This window comes from Dendropsophus ebraccatus, chromosome 7 (assembly GCF_027789765.1).
Source record: "Dendropsophus ebraccatus isolate aDenEbr1 chromosome 7, aDenEbr1.pat, whole genome shotgun sequence".
NCBI classification, from domain to species: domain Eukaryota; kingdom Metazoa; phylum Chordata; class Amphibia; order Anura; family Hylidae; genus Dendropsophus; species Dendropsophus ebraccatus.
Window position 1 is genome coordinate 115,612,427 of NC_091460.1, and position 27,339 is coordinate 115,639,765.

The following is a 27,339-nucleotide window of genomic DNA, read 5'->3' on the forward strand; positions in this document are numbered from 1 at the left end:
AGTTATACATGTTATATATCGTTTTAATCGTAACGACTTGAGGAACATATATAACAAGTCAGTTTTACCCCAGGGCTAATGGCGTAAAAACACATTTCCCCCAAATAAACAAAATGCGTTTTTTTTTTCAATTTCACCACACTTTGAATTTTTTTCTGGTTTTGCAGTGTACTTTATGCAAAAATTCAGCCTGTCATTGCAAAGAACAATTAGTGACGCAAAAAATAAGGGCTCATGTGGGTCTCTAGGTGGAAAAATGCAAGCGCTATGGCCTTTGATGCACAAGGAGGAAAAACCGAAAACGCAAAAATCGAAATTGGCTCTGTCCTTAAGGGGTTAATAGAGGCAAGCTTGACAGCCGCCCCTGACATGTCTCCCCCCTCACCCGCCACGTGGGACAAAGAAAGAAAAGGAGGGTAGGAAAAGAAAGAAAGGGGTAAATAAAGAAAAAGGAAGATAGAAAAGAAGGAGAGAAAAAAAAAGAGGAAAAGAGACTGCAGTCAGAAAAAGAGGATTACCAAGAAAGATAACCCCGTATCCGGGCAGTTATATACTACCAGGAGTAACCCAAATGGGTACAGCAACGCTCTAGGCATTTACAGATGTAGCCACCTTTAACATGATCCCTAACGCGTCAATATTGTGATTTAATGCGTCAGGATGCTTCTAACGAAAGGAGGCTAAGTGCAGTTCCAGACATGGCCAGTAGGCAGTATAATAGTTGAAATGAATTACTGGAAGATTTTGGCCATGACCACACTAAGAAGCTGTGCCACGATCTGCTGGCTCTCCCCTCTCTCCCCTGAAGATGTCAAAAATTCTCCTGAGCTTGTGGCATATTTAAATCCCTTACTGTAATAACAAAACTTGTTATAGAAGCATTATATGGGCTTCTTATTGCAATGACAAAACTGATTGGGTTCTGTCATTACAGTAAATGAAATGAATATGCCCCGAGTTTTTAACATCTGAAGGGTGCCCCCACCTGTGCCACCTGGTTGCTGCCCCTGCTGTTAATGTGACTGGTGGCCAGAGTAGTCTGCTGGCTTCTCCCGCAGTACAGTGTACTGTATGATAGAAACTGTCCTGGAATTAAGATCATTTGGAGCTATATTTAATTTTCTTTCTGGTTGCATTTTTTTGTATATTTCGTTCCATTAGAGGATATTTGAATGACATATACAAACATTAGACCGAAAAAATGCCAGAGCTTTCTGCAAGATACATTACTAATAAAACCGGATTTTAATTGCAGAATCCGCCTGATTAGTAATGTGTTTTGCATTTTTTTCATTCTAATGTTTGTATATTTCTATCAAATATCCCCTAATGGAACGAAATATACAAAAAATTTAATAGTTTTTAATAGACAGCCAGCTCCTCCTCCCGGTGTTAGCAGTCCCCGGCAGTCTCCCTTTAGCCATTGCTGTCTGTATACTGTATACTCCAACTTTGGACACACTGGCTTTAGAACATTCAGAACATCAAACAAGTCTGTGACCTGGGAAGCCAACCAAACCATCAACCCCAAGATCGTACAGCTGCTGGAAGTGAGAGCAACCAAGAAAGTACTGGGCATCAGCAGCCTTTTTAGAACATTGTAAAGATGGGTGCACATCAGCATACAGAACCAATGTATACAATAATAACAAAAGAAGAGCAAATATGCTAAATAAGCAAACTGGCACACCAAAATTATACAATAAAATTCTTATTATATACCTATTAAAGCACCTACAATGACACTACTAGGTAAAAAGTCAATACAGTAAATATGGCAGTTTGCCTCTTTATTATATTTGCATTTCTTTTGTTCTAGATGGAGGTCAGAGGAGGCAGAGGAGGTGGAGGAGGCAAAGGAGGCTGGTCTCTGCATCTTGCTTCATTCCCAGCTCCTTCCCAGCACCTCAGAACCCTCTGCCCCCAGCACCCACTCCCCAGGTGTAGACCTGATCCCCCCCAAATAAAAGTAGAGAACACATAATCCTAACATACTAGAATAAAGCTAATAACGTGTCCATGATCAGCTAGATGTGTGATGTTCGTATAGGCTTTATTGATCAACATGGGGCTGTACTGAAGTAGCTTTAACATTAATGGACAAGCACCTCTGTGAGTGAAAAGGACGGCTGGTACAGAGGTAAGGAGGCTGTCTTTGATGCACAGGTTCATGAGTTTGAAACTCAACTCTGTCAGTTTATTTCTTATCTTCTAATTGTACATTGACTGTCAATCATCATTAATATGTAACAAGATCGTTCTGTAAATGAATTGAAGCTTATTAACTCAATTGGTAATTACAAGAAACATGAATGAACCAATAAAAAGTTGTATGAAACAAACAATTCTGAGATGATTCGATGAGAATGAGCTTATGGGTGGCCCCATCCTATTCACTCACAGAGCTGCTTGTCTACTAATGTTAAAGCTTTTTCAGTACAGCCCAATGTTAATCAATACAGCCTATACTGATATCACACATCTAGCTAATGGGATAAAGAACACATACAGTATGTTATTAGCTTTATTCTAGTATGTTATGATTATGTAGTTTCTACTTTTACTTGGGGGGGGATCATGTCTAGGGGGGAGTTGCTTAAGCTCTAGGGAGGGGTGCGGGTTATGAGGGGGAGTTTTTGAGGTGCTGGGAAGGAGATGGGCAAGGAGCTCCCTGATGCTCCAATGAAGCAAGAAGCCGAGACCAGCCTCCTTTGCCTCCTCTGCCTCCTCTGACCTCCATCTATAACAAAAGAAATGCAAATATACTAAATAGGCAAACTGCCATATTTACTAAATTGACTTTTTACCTAGTAGTGTTATTGTAGGTGCTTTAATAGGTATATAATAAGAACTTTTATTGTATAATTTTGGTGTGCCAGTTTGCTTATTTAGCATATTTGCTCTTTTTTTGTTATTATTGTATACATTGGTTCTGTATGCTGGTAGTGTGCACCCATCTTTACAATGTTCTAAAAAGGCTGCTGATGCCCAGTACTTTCTTGGTTGCTCTCACTTCCAGCAGCTGTACGATCTTGGGGTTGATGGTTTGGTTGGCTTCCCAGCAGGGGGATCAGGACGCTGACTTGTTTTAAATGTTCTAAAGTCAGTGGGGGAGATTTATCAAACTGGTGTAAAGTAGAATTGGCTCAGTTGCCCCTAGCAACCAATCAGATGACACTTTTCTTTCTTCAAAGACTCCCTGGAAAATCAATGGTGGAATCTGATTGGTTGCTAGGGGCAACTGAGCTAAATCTACTTTACACTAGTTTGATAAATCTCCCCCAGTGTGTCCAGGGTTGGAGTACACAGGGAGCAATGGCTGCAGGGAGAATGCCGGGGACCGCTAACACCAGGAGGAGGAGCTGGCTGTCTATTAAAAACTATTACATTTTTTGTATATTTCGTTCCATTAGGGGATATTTGATAGAAATATACAAACATTAGAATGAAAAAAAAAATGCAAAACACATTACTAATCAGGCGGATTCTGCAATTAAAATTCGTTTTTTTTTTTTTTTTAAACAATATTTTATTAGTGGCTTATGTAATATTTGAACATACATCTTGAAAATTCATTACATATTCAAAAAGAAAGTCGCTCACAGGCAACAAAGGATTGTATGTTTACAATATCATACAGATACAATGAGCCTTTGTAATAACCTTAAAAGATATATTATCATATACAATACAACGTAATCTTACCAAAAACACAAGCAGAAAAACAGCAATTTATAATATCACCTTAAAACATGGTATAGATGTCAGATATTTAAATATGCTGCCAATAGAATAGAGAGAATTGTCTTTAACAGAGAAAGGGAAAAGCTTAAGATATTTGGAGTGCTCCCAGAGTTCCCTTTTGGGCGGCCATGCAATACCAATCAGTGTCCTTAAATTGATTAATGACAGAGTCTCTCTCTTCTATAGTAAAATCATGAATTAGAAATTGTGTCCATTTGGACATAAATGTTTTAGTTGATTTTTCTTTGGTGCGCAATACATCCAAAAGTTCCCAATGAAACATCTCCTTCAGAGCAGAGATTACCTCAGAAATGTCTGGTAGAGTATCCAGTATCCAGTGTCTTAATAAACATTTCAGGGAAACTAATAGAGTTAAATGAATTCCTTTAGAAGTAAGTAATTTAGGAGAGGGAGTAGTAGAGTCTATATCAATAAAATGAAAAAGATAACTAAGAGGGAGAAGTGGTATGGCATGGCCCCAAGTGGACAAAAGATAGAGCCGCACAGAGTCCCAAAATTCCTGCACTCGCTTGCAGGCCCAGGCACAGTGAAACAAGTCTGCTTTAGGAAGTGAACATTTCGGGCAACTGTTTATGTGAGCAGTGTGGGAGTTGGAAAAAGGAATATTAAAGGCATATATAGCCTTGTGTATAAAGCGGAAATGTATTTCACGTAGAACCACATTAGGAGTGGCAGAATGCACTAGTTGAGATCCTCTCAATATTTGTTGGGTCAGATCCTCTGAAAAAATTACGGAGGACCATTTTTTGAAAAAAATTTGTCTAGATAAATTCTTTTGAGGGTACAAACACACACAGCGTATACGCAGCAGATACGCAGCAGATTTGATGCTGTGTTCAGTTATTTAGATCTAATCTGCTGCGTATCGCAGCAGTAAATACGCAGCGTATATGCCGTGTGTGTTTGTACCCTGAGAGCGTGATCTAAGTTCTCCATATGAATGTGATAAAGAATTATGAACCGGTGGTGTTGGGAATAGATTATCAAATTCTATATCACTTTCTGCTTCTGCTATGTCCCGTACTCTGGAAGTAAGAAATTCAATTATAGAATCGTATTGAGGTAAATTAAAGGAAGACAATTTAAATCGTGTTCTGACGATATCCCATGATAAGAAAGTGCTGGAATTAGGATCCAGCAGATCCCCAACAGAAGAAACATGTGCACTCTGCCACTCCGAGTAGTCCAATTTGTCTGAGTCAGGTGGGTAAAGTGGTGAATGCCACAGAGGAAATCTTTTCGATAGGCAAAAGGGTAAACCATATAATTTTCGTATCGCCTTCCATGTGGCAATGGTGTCTTTAAAGATAACACTTCTCTTAATTTCTGGGGGTAGTACTGGTAATTTAGCATGTAGCAGGGTGGGTAAAGGCCAAGGTGCTGCTAAAGCTTTCTCAATTAAAATATTGGAGAAATATGACGTGTCCATAATCCAATCTTTAGCATGACGAAAGAGAGCGGCTAAATTATATAATCTAATATCTGGGCATTGAGCGCCACCTTTAGAAGTAGGGAGAGAGTGGAATAGGCAATACGAGGTCTCTTTGATTGCCAAATAAATTTAGTGAAATATGATTGGAGTAGGGAAACGTCAGAATGTTTGAGTAAAAGGGGTATTGTTTGCATTGGATATAACAGTTTTCCAAAACACATCATTTTGATTAAGTGGGTACGGCCTAGGATTGACAATGGTAGAGATTCCCATCTCTGGAGATCTTGTTTTATTCTCTTAATTATAGGGCGATAGTTCAGGGAATATAGTGAGGAGGGAGTTCTGCCAATCTGGATTCCAAGATAAGTAATATAGGATTTAGCGATGGAGACCCCCGCAGGACCCGAAGTAGACCTCTTATGTGGAGTTAGGTAAAGAAGTTGACTTTTTTGTATATTGATTGTATACTCAGAGAAGGAACCAAAACATTTTAAGGCATCTAATACTGCCGGAACATGTAGATCTGGGTTATCTAAATATATTATAGTATCATCAGCAAAGCATGTAACTTTGATGATTTGGGAACCAACCCGTATGCCTGAGAAAAAGTCAGAAGAAATAAGATATCTAGCAAGAGGCTCCATCGCCAAATTGAACAATAGAGGGGATAGGGGGCAACCCTGTCTGGTACCTTTTTGTAAGGGAAAGCTATCTGAAAGGAAACCCGGGGTATGAATTCTAGCTTTCGGAGATGTGTATATGTGGAATATGTGTATATGTGGAAATAAAATCTTTGAATTGACCTGTGATACCAAATTTTGTTAAGGTCATGTCCAGCCACTCCCAGCTGATATTATCAAAAGCCTTTTCAGCGTCAATTGCCAACAGACCTGGAGAGTGGCTGGAACGACCCCCAGATTGGACACCAGACTGGGCCGCTAGTACCGTTCTTATATTAGTGACACCAGAACGTCCTTTTATAAAGCCAACTTGATGGCTGCCTATTAGTGATGGTAGGATGTCTGCCAATCTATTGGTCATAATCTTTGCCAACAATTTTAGGTCTACATTTATTAAAGAGATTGGCCTGTACGAATTAGGAGATGTTGGATCCTTCCCCTGTTTATGTAGTATTTTGATATATGCAGTATCTCCCGAGGGGAGCATGTGATGGTCAGTCAGAATAGTTTGGAAAGTAGAAAGAAGAGTGGGGGAGATGACAGAAGACATAGATTTATAAAATTCCGCACTATAGCCATCAGGGCCTGGAGCTTTGTTATTTTTAAGTGTAGAGATAGTGGCAGTAATGTGACTCCAATGTGACTGGGGCGTTGAGAGAATCAAGAGAAGGTGTATCAAGAGAAGGTAGAGTTAATGACTCTAGAAAGTTCTTACCAGCAGCTAGATCAAGCCTATCTTTGGAGTATAGTGAGCGGTAAAATTGTTGTAAAAGTTGTGATAAGACTTTAGGATCTTTTTGTATATTACCCGCTGTATCTTTGAGAGCAGGGATATGTGTAGTAGGTCTACGTCCTTTAGCAAGGTTAGCTAACATTTTCCCTGATTTATTACCATAGCGGAATAAACGGGATATGTATTGATCTCTATATATAGCATTGAGTTTTTCCTGTGCAATTTCGAAAGCTTGTCTAGCTGCTGTCCATTTAGATTTATTGTCATCTGTAGGGGAAAACAGGAAAAGAGTGTATGTAGAGCGCAGATCTTGGGAAAGTTGAAGATAGTTTTTACGTGCTTCACGTTTCTGGGCAGCCACATAAGAAATTATTTGGCCCCTTAGAACTGCTTTTGCAGTCTCCCAGAAAAGTATTGGGGATTGTGTATGTTCAGCATTGTTAGAATAAAAGTCTGACCACCATTTTTTTAATAGTTTGATAAATGATTCATCATTAGCTAAATAAGAAGGAAATCTCCAAATAATATCGGATCCCTTCTGAAAAATATCTCTTAATTGTAAACTAACGGGAGTGATCCGAAATTACTATATCATGAATTTCAGAGTCTTCTACTCTGCCAAGAGAGTCCGGTGACACTAAACAGTAGTCTATTCTTGACCAGGCAGTTTGGGAGTGAGAGTTAAAAGAGTATTCTCTACCATCTGGGTGTAGATGACGCCAAGAATCAGATAGGGAGGTAGAATTAAGGAAGTTGGATAAAATATTATCTGATGAAGTATATACAGTAGGGGTCTTAGTTCTTTTTCTATCTTCACTTGTATTAAGAACAGTATTTAGGTCTCCACCAACTATTTTAAGATTATTGTCATCTTGCAGAATGAGGTTTTCCAATTTTTAAAAAAAATCAGGTCTCTGAGTGTTGGGACCATAGACGTTATATATGCTATATTTGCCCACTGGAGTGTCAATAAGAAGATGACATATCCTGCCTTCATCATCTTGATATTGAGATAATACCGTACAGGCTAAATTTTTATGTGTAAGAATAACTACCCCGCCTTTACGGTTAATAGCTGGTGAACCATAAACAGCACCCACCCAAAAACGTTTGAGTCTAAAATAATCCGATTCAGTTAAATGTGTTTCTTGCAATAATACTATATCGGCCCTAAGTCTCTTAAGGTGTTTCAGTATAGAAGTCCTCTTAGATGGGGAACGTAGTCCCTTAACATTCCAAGTGATTAATTTCATAAAATATTAATAGAAGAGGAGGTGTTAAGAAGAGACCCTGGAAGCACAATAACATAGTGGGTAACCCTTTCAGGCAGAAAAAGAGGATAGCATGTAGCATTTTCAGAATATATAAACTAAGCGAATAAAGTGAGATGTGGACTTCACTTTTTTCGTATTGTCCAATGTTCGGAGCATTAGCAAACTCCGCATTATGGAGAAGAAATAAAGAGAAAGAAATAACTGGTGGAGAGGTCACATCAACCTCCGCTCCACTAAATGAGTATATATTAAAATTAAAGACATACACATCCCTACCCTCCTGAGAAATGTGGGAGTTGTCACAGGGAAGCAAATAAATAAAATAAAATAAATTAAAAGGGAGAGCCAGTATATAATGATTAGTACTTAAAGAAGTTGTACTTAAACCTAAAACCATACAAGGTTGAATTATACATATACATACATATACATGCACACACACATATACATATATACATACATAAATACATACTTACACACAGACACACACACCACCAAATGCATTACTGCCTAGACTAAAGAAAATAATAATGTAGTAACAAGGTGTCCCTGGAGACAGGGGCGGATGACGTGATGACGTAGCACGTCACGCGGAGTGGTGTTCGGTTGCGCCATGTGAGAGGGATGGAGAGCGTGGACTGTTAGCCGCATGTAGTGCTGGGGGAACGATCTTGGAAGCCGGAGTGCCGTGGAGCTGCCAAAGCGTTTGCTGGAGGAGGTGACGGTGGAGCGGTCGGGAGTTGCCGGTTGCCGGTTGCCGGTGGAAACGTGTGGGGGACGGCCCTTCGGGAGTACGTGGAGAAGTAGGCGCAGTGGCGTAGGAGGTCACCGACGCAGCATCGGGCAAGTGGAAGCGGGGTGCAGACCGAGTCCTCGAAAGGCTGGAGCGTGAGAAGCGGAGGAGTAGATACGGGACAAAGAGACACCGGCTTGCGGAAACCAAAGCGTGTGGGGGAAGCTGCGGGACTCCTGGGGGGACAGACAACGGCCTTTCACATAAGGAGATTTGGGTGAGATCTAACCACACTTATGTACTGTTGCTACCTTGGGGAGGAATGGCGAAGTTTTGCTTATTTTACATTTTTCCTTCTCTTTTTTGTCCCTTTCTGCTTGAATATGGATGGGTCACACACATTGAAGAAACTCAGGGTAGATGGTTAATTTAGTAGTATGGAATGTTAGGGGTATTAATGACAGGCTGAAGAGGTTTGCTGTGTCTAGAGAAATCTCCAGGTTTTTGCCAGCAATAGTGTGCTTGTTGGAGACGCATCTGGATCTAGAGCGTGTTAATATATTAGCACACAAGTGGGTGGTGCACCAGTATCACTCAACATATTCTGTGTACTCAAGGGGGGTTAGTGTGCTGGTGCATCAGAGTATCAGCTTCAAACCGAAGGAGGTCAGAATAGATCCAGGGGGTCGTTACATTTTTATTTACGCAGAGCTTGAGGGATGTAATGTAGTTCTCGCCTTTGTGTATATACCCCCACCGTTTGCTACGGACGTATTGACTCAATGTTTCCAATTTGCTGCGAAATTTGATAGAAGTATGTTAATAATAATGGGAGACCTAAATGCAGTAATGGATGAGGGCAGAGATAGGAAGAGAGATACATTAAAGATAGTTGGAACCGGTAATTCCCCTTTGAGTAAAATAGTGAAGGAGTATGGATGGATTGATGTGTGGCGCTACTTGAATCCCCAGGGTCAGGAGTTCACATGCTACAGCGCTACGCATAAAGTGCTCTCGAGGATTGACCTGGTGCTCGCAAATGAGGTGGCTCTCCTTAGAATTAAAAAAGTGGTGCATGAGGCTCGCAGTATCTCAGACCACGTTCCGGTGAGAGTAGAATTGGAACTGGATAGTAATAGTGGGAGAAGGAGAGAGTTCAAATGTAACCAGCATTGGTTGAAGTTATTGACTACCCATGATGTGATACAGAAGGAGATGAGGGAGTTCTTTAGTATCAATAGTTGGCACCGCGAGCCTGCCGTGTGGTCTGGGATACTGCAAAAGCCTACTTGAGGGGGTTGTTAAAAAGGGAGGTTGGGAGACAAAGGAAAATCCTATAGGGAACAGGAAGATAGCTTGAGAAATAAAGTTAAAAAGACAGAGAGTGAGTATGTGTGTAACCAGACGGGTAATTAAGCAGAAGGAATGGCATAGTTGCGGTGGGAGAGCTTAAGGAGTTCTTGCAAGTGAAAGGCCCAAAATCAGTGTTGGTTCCGGGGGGCGGATTATTACACAGCAGGGGGGGAAGCCTGGCAAATATCTAGCTAACCTGATTAAATGTAATAAGGGGAGAAGGGTGATATCTGAGGTCAGGGATCCAAATGGAATAATAGTAAGGGAAAAGGGGAGCATACAGAGGGTGTTCTTACAATATTACGCAAGGATATATTCGGCAAGGGAAGATATTGTGAGTCAGAAGTGTATGGAATATCTGGAAGAGATAGAGCTTGCCGGTCCTTGACCTTGGAAAGAGGGAATGGCTGGAGAGACCATTGGAGGAAGAGGAGGTTAATCAGGTTGTGAAGAGTATGGCTAGTGGTAAAGGCATCAGGGCCCAGACGGGCTCCCCTGTGGAAGTGTATCGGTGTTATGGGGACGTTCTCCTCAAACAGCTATATGAAGTACTCCGTTGTGCATGTGACGAAGGGTATCTGCCGGAGACAATGTACGATGCGAATATTGTATTAATACCTAAGGAGGGGAAGGACCCAGCGGACCCGGGGGCATATCGTCCGATATCATTGATAAATACCGATATCAAGATATTGGCAAGGGTCTTGGCAATTAGGATGGCGAGAGTAATGGAAGAATTGATAGGTTATGAGCAAACTGGTTTTATAGGGGGCAGGACAACCCATGATAACATTATGAGAGTTCAGGCCAATATTCAGGGTGTCGGGTCTGGGGGGGGCCACTCCATACTGTCATTAGATGCAGCCAAGGCGTTCGATAGTGTGGAGTGGCCCTACATGTGGGCCGTATTGCAGAGGTTTGGTTTCGGGGAGGGATTTATTGGGTGGTTAAAGATGATATACCAGCACCCTAGGGCCAGGATTGTGGTTAATGGGGAAACATCAGAGCCTTTACACTTGAAGAGGGGGACTAGGCAGGGTTGTCCTCTCTCCCCCTTGCTATTTGCATTGGTTATGGAACCATTGGCACATAGAATAAATGCCAATAAAGGGATAGATGGTTTTGGAGTGAAGGGGAGAGAGGACAAGATAGCCTTATACGCAGACGATGTGTTGATTTTCTTAGGAGACACAAAGAAAGGGCTAGAAGTGGCAATGAACGAGGTGAAAAGATTTGGGGACCACTCTGGTTTAGTTATTAACTGGGATAAGTCAGTTTTGTTGCCAATTAAAAGTGAAGTAGTAGTGGATACTAGGCTTCGTGTTGAGGGGGAGAATGGAGCATGTAAATATCTGGGGATATGGTTATCGGCTGACCCTAAAAGATTTGTTGAACTTAATGTGGATCCCAGGTTAAGCAGGATGAGACAGCAAGTGAGTATATGGAATAAAATGCATTTAGTCAAGGGCGGATAAAACTGGTCTGATAAAAATGATCTGGCTCCCTCAGCTATTGTATATAATAAAAGCCTCCCCAGTATGGTTAGGGAAAACGGTGTTTAGAAAGATAGAGAGGGTGATGAATGAACTGTTTTGGAACAGAAAGAGGGTGCGCCTTAAGATGAGGGCTCTTACTCTCCCGGAGGCGAAAGGGGGATTGGCACTTCCGGATTTTTTTGGTTATTATGTCTCTGCGATGGCTTGCTGGATGACGAATTGGGATAAAGTGGCTTTCCTGGCCCGATGGGTGGGGAGGCAAGAGGGAGTTGCCAATGATATTTTTGACACGCTGGAGATAAATACATGTAGTAGATACCCTAGGTATTTGTTGGAATACATGTTTTGTAAATCCTGGGAACATATCAGGAAGGCTGAGGGGGTAAGTGGGATATATGATTTTACTCCGCTCTTAGGGAATACTAGACTCTTGGGACAAGATGCCATTCCTGACACAAACTATTGGAGAAGCAAGGGGCCTAATTAAGGTATTGCAATTTAAGGAAGGTGATAGCCTTAAAAGATATGAGGACCTATCGCAGGTAGCTGAAGGTGGACTATGTCCACTTAGATATATGCAGATGCAGCAGCGCAACCCGGGGGGTGGTGGGGACACATAAGTGGAATGTACATAAAGTTAAGTTGGTAACCCGTATGATGGGCACGGTAGGGAATAAAGGGAAACTGGCAAGAGTTTATAGATGGTGGGGGTAGTTGACGATAGGGAACACGGAGATAATTTCACAGAAGAAATGGGAAAGTGTGATAGGGGAGAGAACGGAACAAGGTGTCCCTAATATAGTATTTAGTCAACATATATAGGGCTAAATAGAGAAAAAATACTCAGTTTTAATGAGCAGCATAGCGTCCAACAGAATAGAGATGGAGTTCATAATCATTCCATTTTTTTCTACTGTGTCAGTAGGACTATCCAAACGTCGTCTCTTGTGCTTGTCTTGGATAGGTGGAGTGAGACCCTTTACATCTTTAAGGGAAGAAATGGCTTCCTCAGGAGAACTGTAAAGAGAGGCTGAACCATCCGATTTGAAAACTTTCAGTATGGCAGGATAAAGAAGAGCAAATCGTATTTGATTTTTTACCAATGTCGAGCAAATGTGTGCGAAAGCTTTACGTTTTTGAACCACTGCTGCGGAGTAGTCATTAACATCAACTGTAGATTTTTTAAAGCTTTGTAAAATGTTGTTTTTATCATTATAATTCAGATACTTGACAATCACTTGTCTGGGTTTCTGTTCTTTTTTATTTGCATCTTGCTTTTGTTTCGCTGGTGGGGGTCCCACACGGTGAGCTCTTTCCACAGTAATGTGACCGGGGATACCCAAGGCTTGGGGAATTTCTAGAGAACATATAGCATGTAATTGCATGGCTGGAATGGATTCAGGTAAACCTATAATACGTAAATTATTGCGCCTAGAGCGGTTCTCTAGATCATCGGTCTTTGTTTGCAATGAAGCTGTGACATTCATATTCTGTTGTAGTTTTATTTTTGTAGAATGTATTTCATCTTCTAACAAGCTGACTCTCTCCTGAAGTTCAGTAATCTGTGAGGTATGCGTTGCTATATCTCCCTGTATGGTTGCTAGGGAGGAAACTATAGTGGCCTCAAGAGAGGATTTTATGTAATTTAATATCATCTTGGACACTTGAATTGCCAGTGCCTTGCAAGACATATTTAGTCCTGGTATTATGGTGTCACAGAGGTCCGGCACCGGGGTTTGTGAGGTATGTGTTTCCTATGTGTGTGCCTCAGCAGCAGCACCTCGTGTCGGCGTCATCTTAGGTGTCCCTGTGACAGAGCTGTGAGGTAAATGAAGGAGGGCTTATGGGAAGGTGTATAACTGGTTCCCCGCTTAATGAAGTGGTGCCTCCGACTCCTCGGCACTTAGAGAAGTCAGAGATGTGGTCCGGCAGAGCCAGTAATGTCAGGAGTCAGAGCGGGGAGCGATATTATGAGCGGAGGGTGGAGAAGCTCACTCACACTGCTGCCAACCCATACGCGCCGGAACCGGAAGTCTCCATTAAAATCCGGTTTTATTAGTAATGTGTCTTGCAGAAAGCTCTGGCATTTTTTCGGCCTAATGTTTGTATATGTCATTCAAATATCCTCTTATGGAACGAAATAAAAAAAAAATGCAACCAGAAAGAAAATTAAATATAGCTCCAAATGATCATTCCTATCATAGAGTACACATCACTGCACCCCCCTGCTCCACATGCGTTTCAGAGGCAGAGGAGGCTCCTGGAGGTGGCTGCTGGTGGTGGTGCGTTCTTAAGTTGTGGGGGTGGGGGTTATACAGTGCATGGGAAGGGTTTTTTTTTCGACCTGCTGGGAGGGGGTTTTACAGTGTAGCGGGAGAGAAATCTCTGAAGTGCTGGGTACTGTATAGGTGTAGGATCGTGTCTACACATGGGTGGGGTTTATAGGGCAGGGGAATGGGGTCCCTGAAGTGCTGGGGAGGAGTGGGGAGTTATACAGTGTGTGTGTGTGTGTGGGGGGGGGGGGGGGGTGTTCTGAAGTGCTGGGAAGGAGATACGCAAGAAGCTCCCTCCTGCAACAACGAAACAAGAAGCTGAGACCAGCCACCTCCAGGAGCCTTTCTCTGCCTCTAAACTGCATGTTGAGCAGGGGGATGGGGTGATGTGTACTGTAACTATCCTAGCCTAATGATCAGCCTGTAAGAGACTGCCATACAGTAAACAAGCTTCCCAATGTTATGGGGAACTTCATATCAGACCTCCCTCCCTCTGCACTGTATAACCCCCCCAACACACACACACACACAGCACTTCAGGACCCCCCCCCCCCCCCAGCACCCACTCCCAAAGTGCCGACCAGATTCACCCCCCCCCCCCCCAAGGGAAAATAAAAAAAACATAATCATAACATACTAGAATAAAGCTAATGATGTGTGATATCAGTATAGGCTGTATTGATTAACATTGGGCTGTACTGAAATAGCTTTAACATTGGTAGACAAGCAGCTCTGTGAGTGAATAGGACGGAGCCACCCATAAGCTCATTCTCATTGATTCATCTCAGAATTGTTTGTTTCATACAACTTTTTATTGGTTCATTCATGTTTCTTGTAATTACCAATTGAGCTAATAAGCTTCAATTCATTTACAGAACGATCTTGTTACATATTAATCATGATTGACAGTCAATGTACAATTAGAAGATAAGAAATAAACTTACAGAGTTGAGTTTCGAACTCATGACCCCGTGCACCTAAGACAGTATTCTTACTTCTGTACCAGCCGTCCTATTCGCTCACAGAGGTTCTTGTCCATTAATGTTACAGCTACTTCAGTACAGCCCCATGTTGATCAATAAAGCCTATACGGACATCACACATCTAGCTGATCATGGACACGTTATTAGCTTTATTCTAGTATGTTAGGATTATGTATTCTCTACTGTTATTTGGGGGATCAGGTCTGCACCTGGGGAGTGGGTGCTGGGGGCAGAGGGTTCTAAGGTGCTGGGAAGGAGCTGGGCAAGCAGCTCCCTGATGCTCCACTGAAGCAAGAAGCCGTGACCAGCAATCACCAGGGAAGTGGGTGCTGGGGGTGGGTGGATAGTTTCTTAAGTTCTGGGGAGGGGTGGTGGGGTTATACAGTGGAGGGGGAGGGGGTTCCTAAAGTGCTGTGAAGGAGCTATATAAAGCAAGAAGCCGAGACCAGTAACTTTCTACAGCCCTCCTCTGCCTTTGAAGAGCACATAGTGTTGGGGGATGCAACTTCTTTATTATTTTGTATTTGTAGCTAAACTGTCAATCATCATTACCAATTAATATAAATTATACAATGATCAATTATAACTTAGATTGAGGTTAGTGAAAGTATAAATGAATCAATTAAGAGTTAAGTGACCAGTGAACTCAATAGACGGCAATAAGATGGGATAGGGAATAGTGCTGGCTAAACAGAAATACATTTGGTGTATGTTTTTGCTCAGTGTCTGACAGAATATAGTGACAAGGGTCAGTGACTACTGCAGAAAGATAAAGATTTTTTTTCTTAGCTGAGGTGCCAATAGTCCGGTTATCATTGCAATTTGCAACTTCTAAAAACGATCACCTATTGGCACTTCAGCTCACAAAATCATCTTTATCTTTCTCCAGTATTCATTGACCCTTGCCATTATATTTTTTCAGACACTGAACAAAAACAGGTCTGTACCTGGGAGGGAACTTTCTGAAGTGCTGGGGAGGGGGGTGTCACAGTGCAGAGTAAGGGAGGGAACAGAACAGTTTACAGGGTGATGCTAATAGTGGTTGGTGAATGGTGCTGGTGTGTATGAGAAGCTTCTTAGTCGGCAGTAACAAGCTCATACATTACTATCACCTACAATAGTATCTATTCTTCTGTTGTAATACGTTTTGTAACAGAAAAAAAATTGTTACTATTGCAGGTGATAGTAATGTATGAGCTTGTTACTGCCGACTTACTGTAGAAGATTCTCCTACAGACAGCAACTAACCTTCCCAGCAGCTTCCTATCTGTCAGTACAGTATACAGGATAATGCAAATCCCTACAGCCACTGGCATCTTTAGGAAAGTAGCTGTCCTGCAGGGGATGGTTGGTGTCTTGTTTGTTGACTTTTATTTCAGCAGTGAAGCAGTTAATGTGAACCTTGTACTTAGGAAGGGCTACTGTTGTATGTTGCCAGCCTGCTTCACTATGTAACTGCTGTGTAATGTAACATGTGGAGGACTCTGCAGCCACATGTGTGAGATATGACATTATTACTTATTATACTGTGGTCATTATCTTCAGTGCACCTGTTTTTATGTACACCTTTATGATGAGCTCTGGAGATCAGAGCTGTCAGCAGCTTCAGTACGGGGAGAGGGAGACTTCAACAGCAAAATGGCTGATGCACCCCTGTTCTGAGCTCTGCATGCAGCTGCTAGTGCTTTCCTACTAACTGGTGTTGAGTAAGAGTTTCAGTGGTGTCAGCTGCAGTGGGCGATTGGTCCACATGTTTTGTGTATGTGTGTATTAGGGGGTGGCGGCTGACCAGTATTTGACACCAGAATGTATGTGCAACAATGTACTGTATGTGGCAACCAGTTTCTTGCATTAATTTATTTATTTTGTTGTCACAGTAACATAGTTAGGAGTACTTGCTTTAATATTTAATGTATTAATATTTAATTTTTTTTATGTTAATTTTGTATATTTCGTTCAATCTGAGGATGTTTGAATGGAATATACAAAAATGAAAACGAAATAAATGTAATAGATCTCTTTAAAACACATTAAAAGTCAGGCGGCAAGGAGCAGAAGCTTTCTGACTTTGGGTATAAGCAGTAGCTTCTAATTGTGAGTATAGCGTAGTGTACAATTGTTTCAAGCGCCACCTGGTGGTGAAGTGTAGAAACTACAAGTTAAAAGCTTACATTTCTTTTCACGCGTCAAGATAACGCTGACACAAGAGTTACTGTGACGCTCTAGCCCGTCAACCCGATCATGGTGACGATAGATACATCTGTATTCTAGAGAGGGATGGATTAACAGATGAAGGTCTTAAATCCGTGACAGAACACCAGAAATGAAAACTAAATATGTAACATGAGCACACTCTATACACGTATGAAACATTCTAAATTAGAAAGCACCCCATAAGAAACTAGCTAAATAGGCACACAGAAGATCCCAACTCCCCCCTCCCCCACATCCTGAAACACAGAAACTAATATAATCATGCATCCAAAATACCGTAGCCATGTGGCCCCGGACATATGCCCAACAAGCAGCAAAAGGCATAAAAAGACAATCAAAAACTGAAAAAGATGCAGCCTATTAGATTAAGGCACTTCAAGGCAGCATGAAACCCGCCCCCCGGAATGCCCTCAGTCACCCGAAGTTGCCAAGCCAGTAAGGCGGGAAGATCTGCTTAGGGTTGTCGGCGGAACTGGATCCCAATTCGGTAGAGTCATCTGAGGCAAATCCAAAGCGTATAGAAAGGCAGGCAAATCCTCTGGTGTATGCAGCTCCAATCGTTTGCCGCCCCTACGGACCACCAGCTGAAACGGTAAGCCCCAGGAGTACTGGATTTCACGCTCTCTTAGCAGTTCCAGCAGGGGTTTAACAGCCCGTCGTTGAGATAAGGTAGCTCTGGAAAGGTCCTGGAAGAAAATCAGCTGAGCTACATCAGAATCGACAAACTCCATGCCGCGCACTGCCTTCATAGTTTTGTCTTTTATTTGGTAGTGGTGAAGCCTGCAGATGACATCACGAGGCCGGTTCACATCATTAGAGACTGGTCCCAGAGTACGATGGGCTCTGTCAATCTCAAACTCAGCCCCCGGCGGTCGACGTAGAATAGTAGCGAACAAATCCTGAAGTGACGGAATGAGATCAGCAGCTCTGGTCGCCTCAGGAAGCCTTCTAATATGGATGTTGTTCCTTCTGCTGTGATTCTCTGCATCATCATGAAGCCTGTAAAGATGACGGATTTGCCTCTCTTGATTAGCAAGTGTAGCCTGGACAAAATCCACCGTGGTAACTAGGGAATCATGTTCAGCAGCAATATCAGTAACTTTCATCTCCAGAGTGTGCACATCAGATTTGAGGGAATTTAGTTCCTGTTTGTATGAAGTTTCCAAGTGATCCACAAGCTTTTCCATATCTGAGCGTGTAGGTAGCAGTTTCATGTATTCTTTCCAGTCCCACTCTGTACCATCCTGCATAGGGTTAACAGATGCAGCAGAGCTGGTGGGGTGCAGATCACTGCCCCTAGTGGTGGAGAAGGGAAGTGCAGCAGGGGACAAAGAAGACATGTTGCCTGCCAATACCGAACCTGTAGCTGGGGAACAGGCTGTGTCTCTGCAGGGAGCAGTATTTGGGGATCCCTCAGGTACCCTCTGACTGAGACTGGGGGGTAATTCTGCGTTGGGACTGAGGCCGGAGAACACTGCCACACCAGGATGAGGGCCAGGTGACACTGCTCCCCAGAGGTGAGGACCGGAGGAGACTGCTTCCCCAAGGTGGGGGCAACGACTCGCGGTGGTGAAAAAGTGGTCCAGGCTACCCGTGGCGGGGTTCAAGTCCCTGTTCGGGCGTGCTTTTCGCTCGCAATGTCTTGTTTAGTGGTCAAGGGTTGAAGTTCCTGTTCAGATGTGCATTTCAGTTTAGTGCATCTGCCTATAAATATTGCCTTCTTTAAAAAGCTATCGTTTTTTCTTTTGTGATTAAAAGACACTTTTCAGAGCCTGGATAGTTCAGTTGGTAGAGCATCAGACTTTTAATCTGAGGGTCCAGGGTTCAAGTCCCTGTTCAGGCGTGATGTTCTTTAGGAAATTCTCGTTTACTGACTGAGGTTTCAATTTCAATCTTTACGTCCATATTCTACCAACTTTTCGAAAACTCACTTTGTACATATGCATCACTAGTGGACTATTTTCTTATTTACTCATAGCCAGCTTTCCTAGAACCTGAATAGTTCTTTAGGAAATTCTCATTTACTGACTGAGGTTTTATTTTCAATCTTTATGTCCATATTCTACCAACATTTCGAAAACTGACTTTGTACATATGCATCACTAGTGGACAATTCTCCTATTTACTCATAGCCAGCTTTACTAGAACCAGAATAGTTCCGTCGGGAGACCATCAGACCTTTATTCTGAGGATCCAGAATTTAAATCCCTATTCAGATTTAACAGTAAACATTTGCTAAAACCTCAATGAAAAGTTGGAAATCATCTTTGTTGGCTTCTTTGCAAAACTATTGTGTTTGTTTAAAAGTTTAGAATCATCTATAGTGCTGTCTTTCGAAAAGTTACACTTTTTTTACCCCTACAAACTAAAGTTTGCAGAGCCTGGATAGCTCAGACGGTAGACCATCAGGCTTTTAATCTGAGGGTTCAGGTTTCAAGTCTCTGTTCAGGTGTGCTTTTCATCTGCAATGTCTTGTTTAGTGATCAAGGGTTGAAGTTCCTGTTCAGATGTGCTTTTCAGTTTAGTGCATCTGTCTATTAATATTGCGTTCTTTAAAAAGCTATCGTTTTTCCTTTTGTGATTATAAGTAACTTTTCAGAGCCTGGCTAGCTCAGTCGGAAGAGCATCAGACTTTTAATCTAAGAGTGCAGGGTTCAAGTCCCTATTCGCGCATGCTTTTCATCTGCTATGTCTTGTTTAGTGGTCAAGGGTTGAAATTCCTGTTGAGATGTGCTTTTCAGTTTAGTGCATCTGTCTATAAATATTGCTTTCTTTAAAAAGCTATCGTTTTTTCTTTTGTGATTACAAGATAACTTTCAGAGCCTGGATAGTTCAGTCGGTAGAGCATCAGATGTTTAATCTGAGGGTCCAGGGTTCAAGTCCCTGTTCGGGCGTCCTTTTCATCCACAATGTCTTGTTTAGTGGTCCAGGGTTCAAGTCCCTGTTCAGGCGTGATGTTCTTTAGGAAATTTTCGTTTACTGACTGAGGTTTTAATTTCAATCCTTATGTCCATATTCTACCAACGTTTCGAAAAATGACTTTCTACATATGCATCACTAGTGGACAATTCTCTTATTTACTCATAGCCAGCTTTCCTAGAACCTAAATAGTTCTTTAGGAAATTCTCATTTACTGACTGAGGTTTTAATTTCAATCTTAATGTCATATTCTACCAACATTTCGAAAATTGACTTTGTACATATGCATCACTAGTGGACAATTCTCCTATTTACTCATAGGCAGCTTTCCTAGAACCTGAAAAGTTCCATCGGGAGACCATCAGACCTTTATTCTGAGGATCCAGAATTTAAATCCCTATTCAGATTTAACAGTAAACATTTGCTAAAACCTCAATGAAAAGTTTGAATTCATCTTTGTTGGCTTCTTTGCAAAACTATCGTGTTTGTTTAAAAGTTTAGAAACATCCATAGTGCTATCTTTCGAAAAGTTACACATTTTTTTTGCCCCCTACAAACTCAAGTTTTCAGAGCCTGGATAACTCAGTCGGTAGAACTTCAGACTTTTAATCTGGTGGTCCAGGGTTAAAGTCCCTGTTCGGGCGTGCTTTTCATCCGCAATGTCTTGTTTAGTGGTCAAGAGTTAAAGTTCCTGTTCAGATGTGCTTTTTAGTTTAGTGCATCTGCATATAAATATTGCATTCTTTAAAAAGCTATTGTTTTTTCTTTTGTGATTAAAAGATACTTTTCAGAGCCTGGATAGCTCAGTCGGTAGAGCATCAGACGTTTAATCGGAGGGTCCACGGTTCAAGTCTCTGTTCAGGCGTGATGTTCTTTAGGAAATTCTCGTTTACTGACTGAGGTTTTAATTTCAATCTTTATGTCCATATTCTACCAACGTTTCGAAAACTGACTTTGTACATATGCATCACTAGTGGACAATTCTCTTATTTACTCATAGCCAGCTTTCCTACAACCTAAATAGTTCTTTAGGAAATTCCCATTTACTGACTGAGATTTTAATTTCAATCTTTATGTCCATATTCTACCAACATTTAGAAAATTGACTTTGTACATATGCATCACTAGTGGACAATTCTCCTATTTACTCATAGTCAGCTTTCCTAGAACCTGAAAAGTTCCGTCGGGAGACCATCAGACCTTTATTCTGAGGATCCAGAATTTAAATCCCTATTCAGATTTAACTGTAAACATTTGCTAAAACCTCAATGAAAAGTTTGAATTCATCTTTGTTGGCTTCTTTGCAAAACTATCGTGTTTGTTTAAAAGTTTAGAATCATCTATAGTGCTGTCTTTCGAAAAGTTACACATTTTTTTTGCCCCCTACAAATTAAAGTTTTCCTAGAACCTGAAAAGTTCCGTTGGGAGACCATCAGACCTTTATTCTGAGGATCCAGAATTTAAATCCCTATTCAGATTTAACAGTAAACATTTGCTAAAACCTCAATGAAAAGTTTGAATTCATCTTTGTTGGCTTCTTTGCAAAACTATTGTGTTTGTTTAAAAGTTTAGAATCATCTATAGTGCTGTCTTTCGAAAAGTTACACATTTTTTTTGCCCCCTACAAATTAAAGTTTTCAGAGCCTGGATAGCTCAGTCGGTAGAGCATCAGACTTTTAATCTGAGGGTCCAGGGTTCAAGTCTCTGTTCGGGCGTGCTTTTCATCCGCAATGTCTTGTTTAGTGGTCAAGGGTTGAAGTTCCTGTTCAGATGTGCTTTTCAGTTTAGTGCATCTGTCTATAAATATTGCTTTCTTTAAAAAGCTATTGTTTTTCCTTTTGTGATTAAAAGCGAGTTTTCAGAGCCTGGATAGCTCAGTCGGTAGAGCATCAGAATTTTAATCTGAGGGTGCAGGGTTCAAGTCCCTGTTCAGGCGTGATGTTCTTTAGGAAATTCTCGTTTACTGACTGAGGTTTTAATTTCAATCTTTATGTCCATATTCTACCAACGTTTTGAAAACTGACTTTGTACATATGCATCACTAGTGGACAATTCTCTTATTTACTCATAGCCAGCTTTCCTACAACCTAAATAGTTCTTTAGGAAATTCTCATTTACTGACTGAGGTTTTAATTTCAATCTTTATGTCCATATTATACCAACATTTCGAAAATTGACTTTGTAAATATGCATCACTAGTGGACAATTCTCCTATTTACTCATAGCCAGCTTTCCTAGAACCTGAAAAGTTCCGTTGGGAGACCATCAGACCTTTATTCTGAGGATCCAGAATTTAAATCCCTATTCAGATTTAACAGTAAACATTTGCTAAAACCTCAATGAAAAGTTTGAATTCATCTTTGTTGGCTTCTTTGCAAAACTATTGTGTTTGTTTAAAAGTTTAGAATCATCTATAGTGCTGTCTTTCGAAAAGTTACAAATTTTTTTGGCCCCCTACAAATTAAAGTTTTCAGAGCCTGGATAGCTCAGTCGGTAGAGCATCAGACTTTTAATCTGGTGGTCCAGGGTTAAAGTCCCTGTTCAGGCGTGCTTTTCATCTGCAATTTCTTGTTTAGTGGTCAAGAGTTAAAGTTCCTGTTCAGATGTGCTTTTTAGTTTAGTGCATCTGCATATAAATATTGCATTCTTTAAAAAGCTATCGTTTTTTCTTTTGTGATTAAAAGATACTTTTCAGAGCCTGGATAGCTCAGTCGGTAGAGCATCAGACGTTTAATCGGAGGGTCCACGGTTCAAGTCCCTGTTCAGGCGTGATGTTCTTTAGGAAATTCTCGTTTACTGACTGAGGTTTTAATTTCAATCTTTATGTCCATATTCTACCAACGTTTCGAAAACTGACTTTGTACATATGCATCACTAGTGGACAATTCTCTTATTTACTCATAGCCAGCTTTCCTACAACCTAAATAGTTCTTTAGGAAATTCTCATTTACTGACTGAGGTTTTAATTTCAATCTTTATGTCCATATTCTACCAACATTTCGAAAATTGACTTTGTACATATGCATCACTAGTGGACAATTCTCCTATTTACTCATAGCCAGCTTTCCTAGAACCTGAAAAGTTCCGTTGGGAGACCATCAGACCTTTATTGTGAGGATCCAGAATTTAAATCCCTATTCAGATTTAACAGTAAACATTTGCTAAAACCTCAATGAAAAGTTTGAATTCATCTTTGTTGGCTTCTTTGCAAAACTATTGTGTTTGTTTAAAAGTTTAGAATCATCTATAGTGCTGTCTTTCGAAAAGTTACACATTTTTTTTGCCCCCTACAAATTAAAGTTTTCAGAGCCTGGATAGCTCAGTCGGTAGAGCATCAGACTTTTAATCTGAGGGTCCAGGGTTCAAGTTCCTGTTCGGGTGTGCTTTTCATCCGCAATGTCTTGTTTAGTGGTCAAGGGTTGAAGTTCCTGTTCAGATGTGCTTTTCAGTTTAGTGCATCTGTCTATAAATATTGCTTTCTTTAAAAAGCTATCGTTTTTCCTTTTTGATTAAAAGTGAATTTTCAGAGCCTGGATAGCTCAGTCGGTAGAGCATCAGACTTTTAATCTGAGGGTCCAGGGTTCAAGTCCCTGTTCAGGCGTGATGTTCTTTAGAAAATTCTCGTTTACTGACTGAGGTTTTAATTTCAATCTTTATGTCCATATTCTACCAACGTTTCGAAAACTGACTTTGTACATATGCATCACTAGTGGACAATTCTCTTATTTACTCATAGCCAGCTTTCCTACAACCTAAATAGTTCTTTAGGAAATTCTCATTTACTGACTGAGGTTTTAATTTCAATCTTTATGTCCATATTCTACCAACATTTCGAAAATTGACTTTGTACATATGCATCACTAGTGGACAATTCTCCTATTTACTCATAGCCAGCTTTCCTATAACCTGAAAAGTTCCGTTGGGAGACCATCAGACCTTTATTCTGAGGATCCAGAATTTAAATCCCTGTTCAGATTTAACAGTAAACATTTGCTAAAACCTCAATGAAAAGTTTGAATTCATCTTTGTTGGCTTCTTTGCAAAACTATTGTGTTTGTTTAAAAGTTTAGAATCATCTATAGTGCTGTCTTTCGAAAAGTTACACATTTTTTTTGCCCCCTACAAATTAAAGTTTTCAGAGCCTGGATAGCTCAGTCGGTAGAGCATCAGACTTTTAATCTGAGGGTCCAGGGTTCAAGTCCCTGTTCGGGCGCGCTTTTCATCCGCAATTTCTTGTTTAGTGGTCAAGGGTTGAAGTTCCTGTTCAGATGTGCTTTTCAGTTTAGTTCATCTGTCTATAAATATTGCTTTCTTTAAAAAGCTATCTTTTTTCCTTTTGTGATTAAAAGCGAGTTTTCAGAGCCTGGATAGCTCAGTCGGTAGAGCATCAGACTTTTAATCTGAGGGTCCAGGGTTCAAGTCCCTGTTCAGGCGTGATGTTCTTTAGGAAATTCTCGTTTACTGACTGAGGTTTTAATTTCAATCTTTATGTCCATATTCTACCAACGTTTCAAAAACTGACTTTGTACATATGCATCACTAGTGGACAATTCTCTTATTTACTCATAGCCAGCTTTCCTACAACCTAAATAGTTCTTTAGGAAATTCTCATTTACTAACTGAGGTTTTAATTTCAATCTTTATGTCCATATTCTACCAACATTTCGAAAATTGACTTTGTACATATGCATCACTAGTGGACAATTCTCCTATTTACTCATAGCCAGCTTTCCTAGAACCTGAAAAGTTCCGTTGGGAGACCATCAGACCTTTATTCTGAGGATCCAGAATTTAAATCCCTATTCAGATTTAACAGTAAACATTTGCTAAAACCTCAATGAAAAGTTTGAATTCATCTTTGTTGGCTTCTTTGCAAAACTATTGTGTTTGTTTAAAAGTTTAGAATCATCTATAGTGCTGTCTTTCGAAAAGTTACACATTTTTTTTGCCCCTTAAAAATTAAAGCTTTCAGAGCCTGGATAGCTCAGTCGGTAGAGCATCAGACTTTTAATCTGAGGGTCCAGGGTTCAAGTCCCTGTTCGGGCGTGCATTTCATGCGCAATTTCTTGTTTAGTGGTCAAGGGTTGAAGTTCCTGTTCAGATGTGCTTTTCAGTTTAGTGCATCTGTCTATAAATATTGCTTTCTTTAAAAAGCTATCGTTTTTCCTTTTGTGATTAAAAGCGAGTTTTCAGAGCCTGGATAGCTCAGTCGGTAGAGCATCAGACTTTTAATCTGAGGGTCCAGGGTTCAAGTCCCTTTTCCGGCGTGATGTTCTTTAGGAAATTCTCGTTTACTGACTGAGGTTTTAATTTCAATCTTTATGTCCATATTCTACCAACGTTTCGAAAACTGACTTTGTACATATGCATCACTAGTGGACAATTCTCTTATTTACTCATAGCCAGCTTTCCTACAACCTAAATAGTTCTTTAGGAAATTCTCATTTACTGACTGAGGTTTTAATTTCAATCTTTATGTCCATATTCTACCAACATTTCGAAAATTAACTTTGTACATATGCTTCACTAGTGGACAACTCTCCTATTTACTCATAGCCAGCTTTCCTAGAACCTGAAAAGTTCCGTTGGGAGACCATCAGACCTTTATTCTGAGGATCCAGAATTTAAATCCCTATTCAGATTTAACAGTAAACATTTGCTAAAACCTCAATGAAAAGTTTGAATTCATCTTTGTTGGCTTCTTTGCAAAACAATTGTGTTTGTTTAAAAGTTTAGAATCATCTATAGTGCTGTCTTTCGAAAAGTTACACATTTTTTTTGCCCCCTACAAATTAATGCCTTCAGAGCCTGGATAGCTCAGTCGGTAGAGCATCAGACTTTTAATCTGAGGGTCCAGGGAAAAGTCCCTGTTCGGGCGCGCTTTTCATCCGCAATGTCTTGTTTAGTGGTCAAGGGTTGAAGTTCCTGTTCAGATGTGCTTTTCAGTTTAGTGCATCTGTCTATAAATATTGCTTTCTTTAAAAAGCTATCGTTTTTCCTTTTGTGATTAAAAGAGAGTTTTCAGAGCCTGGATAGCTCAGTCGGTAGAGCATCAGACTTTTAATCTGAGGGTCCAGGGTTCAAGTCCCTGTTCAGGCGCGCTTTTCATCCGCAATTTCTTGTTTAGTGGTCAAGAGTTAAAGTTCCTGTTCAGATGTGCTTTTTAGTTTAGTGCATCTGCATATAAATATTGCATTCTTTAAAAAGCTATCGTTTTTCCTTTTGTGATTAAAAGTGAACTTTCAGAGCCTGGATAGCTCAGTCGGTAGAGCATCAGACTTTTAATCTGAGGGTCCAGGGTTCAAGTCCCTGTTCAGGCGTGATGTTGTTTAGGAAATTCTCGTTTACTGACTGAGGTTTTAATTTCAATCTTTATGTCCATATTCTACCAACGTTTCGAAAACTGACTTTGTACATATGCATCACTAGTGGACAATTCTCTTATTTACTCATAGCCAGCTTTGCTACAACCTAAATAGTTCTTTAGAAAATTCTCATTTACTGACTGAGGTTTTAATTTCAATCTTTATGTCCATATTCTACCAACATTTCGAAAATTGACTTTGTACATATGCATCACTAGTGGACAATTCTCCTATTTACTCATAGCCAGCTTTCCTAGAACCTGAAAAGTTCCGTCGGGAGACCATCAGACCTTTATTCTGAGGATCCAGAATTTAAATCCCTATTCAGATTTAACAGTAAACATTTGCTAAAACCTCAATGAAAAGTTTGAATTCATCTTTGTTGGCTTCTTTGCAAAACTATTGTGTTTGTTTAAAAGTTTAGAATCATCTATAGTGCTGTCTTTCGAAAAGTTACACATTTTTTTTGCCCCCTACAAATTAAAGGTTTCAGAGCCTGGATAGCTCAGTCGGTAGAGCATCAGACTTTTAATCTGAGGGTCCAGGGTTCAAGTACCTGTTCGGGCGTGCTTTTCATCCGCAATGTGTTGTTTAGTGGTCAAGGGTTGAAGTTCCTGTTCAGATGTGCTTTTCAGTTTAGTGCATCTGTCTATAAATATTGCTTTCTTTAAAAAGCTATCGTTTTTCCTTTTGTGATTAAAAGTACATTTTCAGAGCCTGGATAGCTCAGTCGGTAGAGCATCAGACTTTTAATCTGAGGGTCCAGGGTTCAAGTCCCTGTTCAGGCGTGATGATCTTTAGGAAATTCTCGTTTACTGACTGAGGTTTTAATTTCAATCTTTATGTCCATATTCTACCAACGTTTCGAAAACTGACTTTGTACATATTCTTCACTAGTGGACAATTCTCTTATTTACTCATATCCAGCTTTCCTACAACCTAAATAGTTCTTTAGGAAATTCTCATTTACTGACTGAGGTTTTAATTTCAATCTTTATGTCCATATTCTACCAACATTTCGAAAATTGACTTTGTACATATGCATCACTAGTGGACAATGGACAAATGGACATCACTAGTGGACAGTGGACAAAGTTACACATTTTTTTTGCCCCCTAC

At 40.6% G+C, this 27,339-nt stretch overlaps 10 non-coding genes across 10 annotated transcripts; all 10 read left to right on the plus strand.

Annotated features, from left to right (window-relative positions):
* The first annotated feature begins 18,706 nt into the window (after positions 1 to 18,706).
* Positions 18,707 to 18,779, plus strand: TRNAK-UUU (transfer RNA lysine (anticodon UUU)). Its single transcript has one exon. It is a non-coding gene; the product is annotated as a tRNA-Lys (tRNA).
* Positions 18,780 to 21,497: 2,718 nt separating this feature from the next.
* Positions 21,498 to 21,570, plus strand: TRNAK-UUU (transfer RNA lysine (anticodon UUU)). The gene has a single exon. It is a non-coding gene; the product is annotated as a tRNA-Lys (tRNA).
* Positions 21,571 to 22,330: 760 nt separating this feature from the next.
* Positions 22,331 to 22,403, plus strand: TRNAK-UUU (transfer RNA lysine (anticodon UUU)). Its single transcript has one exon. It is a non-coding gene; the product is annotated as a tRNA-Lys (tRNA).
* A 980-nt stretch (positions 22,404 to 23,383) lies between these two features.
* Positions 23,384 to 23,456, plus strand: TRNAK-UUU (transfer RNA lysine (anticodon UUU)). The gene has a single exon. It is a non-coding gene; the product is annotated as a tRNA-Lys (tRNA).
* Positions 23,457 to 23,995: 539 nt separating this feature from the next.
* On the plus strand, positions 23,996 to 24,068 carry TRNAK-UUU (transfer RNA lysine (anticodon UUU)). The gene has a single exon. It is a non-coding gene; the product is annotated as a tRNA-Lys (tRNA).
* A 148-nt stretch (positions 24,069 to 24,216) lies between these two features.
* Positions 24,217 to 24,289, plus strand: TRNAK-UUU (transfer RNA lysine (anticodon UUU)). The gene has a single exon. It is a non-coding gene; the product is annotated as a tRNA-Lys (tRNA).
* A 539-nt stretch (positions 24,290 to 24,828) lies between these two features.
* On the plus strand, positions 24,829 to 24,901 carry TRNAK-UUU (transfer RNA lysine (anticodon UUU)). Its single transcript has one exon. It is a non-coding gene; the product is annotated as a tRNA-Lys (tRNA).
* A 980-nt stretch (positions 24,902 to 25,881) lies between these two features.
* On the plus strand, positions 25,882 to 25,954 carry TRNAK-UUU (transfer RNA lysine (anticodon UUU)). The gene has a single exon. It is a non-coding gene; the product is annotated as a tRNA-Lys (tRNA).
* Positions 25,955 to 26,102: 148 nt separating this feature from the next.
* On the plus strand, positions 26,103 to 26,175 carry TRNAK-UUU (transfer RNA lysine (anticodon UUU)). The gene has a single exon. It is a non-coding gene; the product is annotated as a tRNA-Lys (tRNA).
* A 760-nt stretch (positions 26,176 to 26,935) lies between these two features.
* Positions 26,936 to 27,008, plus strand: TRNAK-UUU (transfer RNA lysine (anticodon UUU)). Its single transcript has one exon. It is a non-coding gene; the product is annotated as a tRNA-Lys (tRNA).
* The last annotated feature ends 331 nt before the right edge of the window (positions 27,009 to 27,339 follow it).